The sequence below is a fragment of the Prunus dulcis genome, chromosome 6 (assembly GCF_902201215.1).
Source record: "Prunus dulcis chromosome 6, ALMONDv2, whole genome shotgun sequence".
NCBI classification, from domain to species: domain Eukaryota; kingdom Viridiplantae; phylum Streptophyta; class Magnoliopsida; order Rosales; family Rosaceae; genus Prunus; species Prunus dulcis.
Genome location: NC_047655.1, coordinates 18,689,165 through 18,695,796, shown reverse-complemented (window position 1 = coordinate 18,695,796; position 6,632 = coordinate 18,689,165).

Below are 6,632 nucleotides of genomic sequence, written 5' to 3'. Positions count from 1 at the left end.
ATGACTAGTCAACTGTACAAACCCAGATGACTAGTCAACTGCACAAACCCAGATGACTAGTCAACCGCACAAATCCAGATGACTAGTCAACCGCACAAATCCAGATGACTAGTCAACTATCAAGAACAGAAACCCAGAAAATTTACAGAGATGAAAACCAGAAATTGTTCACCCAGAAACCCACCATTGGGAAAAACTGGGGGTCATCAACCGACCAGGCATTCCACTAAGTAGAAAAAGATTCTTACAAAGAACACTAGCAAGCTCAAGAAATTCCTAGGTCTATTTAGGAAGATGAGCTATACCTCCTTTGTGCAATCTTCTTCTCCAACTTAGCAAAGCTTGAAGCTCAGTTCTTCATGGCAATGGCAGCTCCTTCTCCAGCTCTTTCATCCCATGGCACTAGCTTGCAAGCTCTAACTCAAACCAAAACCAAAATTTGGATTCAAATGAGAATGACCAATTTCCTCAAGAAACCATTCTCTTGAAGAAATTAGTCTTGAATCTGACCTAGATATAAATGAGAGATTATTCTATGTAGCTAGATGCAGATTCAAAGTCAAATGCAGTTTTTCAAGAAGAAATCATTTTGGAAAAACTCATAGATGAAATATAGGATGGTTCTCTCGAAGAAGAAGAAGCGAAAGATGGCAAGCCAAACTTTCCAAAACTTCCACCCAAAAGAGACGACCCCAAAATAGGAAACAACTAGCCTATATAGACAGAAATTCCCTTAGGTCATAATGCCTACATGGCAGCTGAGAGAGAAAGGAGAATAGGACAAAAAGGTTTGTTATCCAGCTGGAATTCCTAAGAGCAAGGATGACTAGTCATACGAGAAACAGATGACTAGTCATCATTTTATGAAAACAGTTTTAATGCCATGATATGCAATGCATACTTACCTTTGTCAAATTGCTTGAACCTCCATAGGATAGATGTTAGTTTAAGAACACCTAGAGAAGCTATTCTTAAACTAAGCTTGAGCTTGATAAAAACAATAAAAATCCTATTACAAAATTGTCAAGGGAAGCCAAAAGAAATAACTCAAAATGCATACATTAACAGCCTCCGCATTAATTCATGAAGCTCCCCTAATATCGCTTGGATATAAAAATGAATAAATAAATAAAAGCTTACAGAGACATAAAATATATTTATATTTTTAAAATTAAATGATGAAGGTGAAAGCAGTTGTGCTTGTTTCCATCTAAATTAAGAGCGAAAGGCTTAATTAGGACCACTAGATTGAATGGAGCCAGACAATATTAATGCCCATTTTGCTTATCGTTCCTTTCAAGATGCATGCTAGTTTAAAAAATTGGAGTCATTAATGTGCTAGAAATCAAGGAGTATCAATAAGAAATCAGGGAGTTTATAACATGTTTTAAAATAAATTAAATACAAAACATGAAGGTAGATCGCATATATTGTAATTTAGTTAATAAAAGTAGAGGATATATATCTTACCAGTTTAGGTTTTAGTTAGATGGTTAAAATTATGTGAGTTTATGTCTAGGATATAAAAGTTGTAAAGACATCTATATGAATAACCCAAGATGGCACATTGCAATGGAAAACCTGAGCACACAAAAATGACAAAAAGCCAAGATAATTTTATTCAAATAAAAAAGGGTACATAAGCTTGAAATTGGAAATGACGATCTAGTGTAGTAGGGGAGGAGCCCCCCTACCTAGCCAACTTAAGGATCTTAGATAATACTTTTAACTAATTAATAATATTATGGAATAGGGTTGAAAGAAAATCAACATAAGCAATGGCAATGATGACGGTCGCCAAATAGTTTGCAGATTCCTCCTTTCTCACAATCTGAAGTGCAAAATGTCCAGCATTTTCCACCGTTTGGGTTGTCATCCGCACCAGGGACACAATTTCCAAGTTCAGGATGATTAGCACAACACTTAGACCCTTCAACAGTTGCAATCTTCCAAACTGAAATTAAGGAAAAAAAAAAGAACAATTAATTAAATCGCCAAAAAGATTACAGTCTTATTATGAAATGAACCAAAAATTGAAAAACTAAAAGCCTCTTGAACAAACTCTGCAATATATAAAATTATATTACAAAATATTTACAGGAAAAACAAGTGTAGACATGAGTTTTTTTTTTTTTTTTTGAGAAATTCTATGATTGCATTCATAATTCAGCCAAAAAAGCCACTAGCCACAAAAGGCCAATACAAACTAGCCACAAAAGGGCAATTACAATAACGGAGCGGTCTAATATCAAAATTAAGAAAATCAGGTATGTCTCCACTAACGATCAGGCAAGATCGAAGAAACTCTGGCATAGGCATCCCAACTAAGATTGCAAACTTAGAATAATAAAAAAGAGATCAAGCTTGAAAAAACCAAGCCATAACAATACAAATAAAACTCTCACCAAGGAGAGATGAAAAGCTCTCACAAAGGAGAGATGAAAAACTCTCACAAAAGGAGAGGTGAAAACTACACAGAGAACCCAAAGAGTCTCTGCAACTTATTTCAAACATAAAGAAATTGCAAAAAAGACGGTGGTGGAGATCCGACGCCGAAATGCAAGTGAAGATCCGACGTTGAGCCGCAGCCGCCTTTAATGATTGGATGAAAATCATAACAAAACTAAGACAAATAGGGACAACCCTTTGTCTCTGAAAATGAGGGAAGAGGTGAAAGGAGGAAGCGAGGAAGAGAAGAGGGGAGAGGGGGGAAGAACAATGGCTTCCTCCCCCCTCAAAGTGAAAAAGGCTCTAAGAGTGTAGACATGAGTTTACGCGCTTGAATAAACTCTAGATTCTTAGTTTAAAAGTAATTAAAATTGATCCAATTTGGATTTTCTATCGACTCATACATTGATATGATCAACGAAAAAGGAAAAAAAACCTTAATAGCTTGCATGCATGGACATCTGTTTGACCATATATATAGGAGATTGTAAATACTTAATTGAAAAGCCTAACTAACAGGAAAAAAAATAAAATATATATGATTGAAGATCACTGAAACAAACCATTGGTGGTTGACAAGAGCACCAAAATGAGGACGAAACAAGGGATTGTAAATTTAGCCATCGTTTTTAACTAGAATTTACTTCACTTGTTCTGCTAAAAAGTTGAGACGATGTGCAATTTATATAGAGAGTTAAAATATATAGTCATAAATATATAATTACGTTCAAAATATATATGGTATTTTTTGGCAAATAGTGGGATTTTTGTCTGGAAATGGGAAATTAAAAAAATTGTTTTTGGGGGTGGAAATGAGGCAATATCCACAATACCTGGTTTAATCAGATATGTTTGGCTTTTGATCTTTCACACCTAAAACTGACCCAACATAAATAGAAACAAATCCAATAAAGATCCCAGGTGGTTGAGAAGATGGGTTCAGAGGCCTATATTCTTTTGCAATATTCTAGAGATTTTTATTCAAGTAAAGAAGGGTATAGATGCTTCACTTCTTACGTCACTTCTTCTGCCAAAAAAAGTTGTGGCGATGTGTGGTTTATATGGAGAGTCGAAACAGTAAAATATAAAATATATATATGGTCTTTTTAGGGAATTAGTTGACCTTAATTACGTTGTTACAAACGCTACCCATATATATAAAGCTAAGTTAACTTTTGAAACGTTTGAGAATTAACCCAGTCTTAATCTTTTATGGGGTTTTTATCATTATTTTGAAATCAATTATCTTTCCTTTCAAGATGCATGCTAGTTATTCCTGGTATGATACTTTCTTTTTAAAAAATTGGAGTCATTAATGTGCTAGAAATCAGGGAGTATCAATAAGAAATCAGGGAGTTTATGACATGCTTTAAAATAAATTAAATACAAAACATGAAGGTAGATCGAATATATTGTAATTTAGTTAATAATAATAGAGCATATATATCTTACCAAATTAGGTTTTAGTTAGATGGTTAAAATTATGTGAGTTTATGTCTAGGATATAAAAATAGTAAAGACAACTATGTGAAGAACCCAAGACGGCACATTGCAACGGAAAGCCTGAGCACACAAATGACAAAATGCCAAGATAATTTTATTCAACTAAAGAAGGGTACATAAGCTTGAAATTGGAAATGACGATCTAGTCTAGTAGGGGAGGAGCCCCCCCACCTACCCAACTTAAGGATCTTAGATAAAACTGCTAACTAATTAATAATATTATGGAATAGGGTTGAAAGAAAATCAACATAACACTACTACATTTTACACTTTGCGCGACGAATATAATTTCGTCGCGCAAAATACATTGTAGTCGCACAAATTTTTACGCGACAAAAACTTCGTCGCGCAGAATCCGTCGCGCAAAGATCGTGAAGAAAGACTTTGCGCGACCAAGTTTTTCATTGGTCGCGCAAAGTGACTTTGCGCGACGAAAAAATATTGGTCGCGCAAAGTAACTTTGCGCGACGAAAAAATATTGGTCTCTCAAAGTAACTTTGCGCGACGAAAAAATATTGGTCCCGCAAAACTTTGCGCGACGAAACACATTGGTCGTGCAAAGGTTTGCGCGACGAAAAATATTGGTCCCGCAAAGTTTTGCGCGACCAATGTGTTTCGTCGCGCAAAGTCTCAAAAAAATTTAAAAAATAAAAAATTCCCGCGTTCCATTTTTGGTACCCGCCCACATTTTTAGAGTTTTGCGCGACGAACAATAACGTCGCGCAAATATTTGCGCGACGAAATATTTTTTTTGTGTTTTAAATTTTTTTAATTAAAATAAACTAATTTTTTCTTTTTATTATTATTTCTTTAATATTAATTTATTCAAAATTTTTACTTTTTAAATATAATTTAATTGTATGATTTTTTTTAAATCACTTTAATTTAAATTGATATTAATTTAATTATAGTAATTTTTTCAAATTTTTACTTTTTAAATTTAATTTAATTGTAAGATTTTTCTTAATTACTTTAATTTAAATTGACATATTCAAAATAAAATTACATATGAAAAATAGTGATCAAATTATCCAATAAATATTTATATATATATAATATTCAAAATGTACACATGAATTAACAAAGTAAAATCCTAATACAAGCATATTGTGGTGGTAGTGGTGGATAATATGTTTTGATAGCTTCCTAATCCTCAACTTTAGCCATCAAAGTCTCAATGATTACCTACAAAAAAAAACAAATATGGTCAAATAACAACAAAAAAAAAAAAAAAAGAATGTATAATCTCCCCTAAAATTGTTATACCACAAATCCAACCCAAACTCCAATCTCTCCCCTTTACTCAACCCCAAACCCCACACAAACTCAAAACTAACTCCAAAAACACATATTAATGAAAAAAATTTAAAATTTGGAGAGAATATACATTTTGGCAAGATTGAGAGTGAGTGAGAATGAGAGGGAGAAGTGAGAGAATTAGATAAGATAGTGATAGAGAGATGAGAGAGTGAGAGATAGTGAAAAGATAGATGAGAGAGTAAGTGAGAGTGAGAGATAGTGAAGAGAGAGATGAGAGATTAAGTGAGAGGAGTGAGTGTGAGAGAAAGGGTGGGATTTGGGGAGAGGAAAAGAGAGAGGAGAGGTAAGAGTAGAGAAAGAAATTGAGAAAATGGTGGAGGAGTTATTTCGGTTTTTAAAAACCGCATCACTTTGCGCGACGAAAATAGTGTTGGTCTCGCAAAGTTTTGCGCGACGAATATAAAAATATTGGTCGCGCAAAGTCTAAAAATAATTTTTTCAAAAAAAAAATTCCCGCATCCCATTTTTGGTACCCGCCAAAATTTTTAAATTTTGGTGCGGCGAAAAATACATATTGGTCGCGCAAAGTCTAAAACAATTATATAAAAAAATTCCCGCGTCCCATTTTTGGTACCCGCCCAAATTATTGCGCGACGAAAAACATATATTGGTCGCGCAAAGTTTTGCGCGACGAAACATATTGGTCTCGCAAAGTTTTGCGCGACGAATATAGGAATATTGGTCGCGCAAAGTCTAAAAAAAATTATTTTTGAAAAAAAAAATTTCCCGCATCCCATTTTTGGTACCCGCCAAAATTTTTAAATTTTTGTGCGACGAAAAATACATATTGGTCGCGCAAAGTCTAAAACAATTATATAAAAAAATTCCAGCGTCCCATTTTTGGTACCCGCCCAAATTTTTGCGCGATGAAAAATATATATTGGTCGCGCAAAGTTTTGCGCGACGAAACATATTGGTCTCGCAAAGTTTTGCGCGACGAATATAGTAGTATTGGTCGCGCAAAGTCTAAAAAATTATTTTTTTTAAAAAAAAATTCCCGCATCCCATTTTTGGGACTCGCCAAAATCTTAAAATTTTTGCCCGAGGAAAAATACATATTGGTAGCGCAAAGTCTAAAACAATTATATAAAAAAAATTCCCGTGTCCCATTTTTGGTACCCGCCCAAATTTTTGCGCGACAAAAAATATTGGTCGCGCAAAGTCTAAAGTTTTTCTTTTTTAATTTTAAAACCCCGCGTCCCATTTTTGGTACTCGCCCAAATTTTTTGAGTTTTGCACGACGAACTGTTGGTTGCGCAAACTTTTGAGAGACGAAAAATTGGTTCGTAGCACAATATTTATAAAAATAATTGTTATGAATAATAAAAATAAAAATATTTTATTTTATGATTTAAAATATA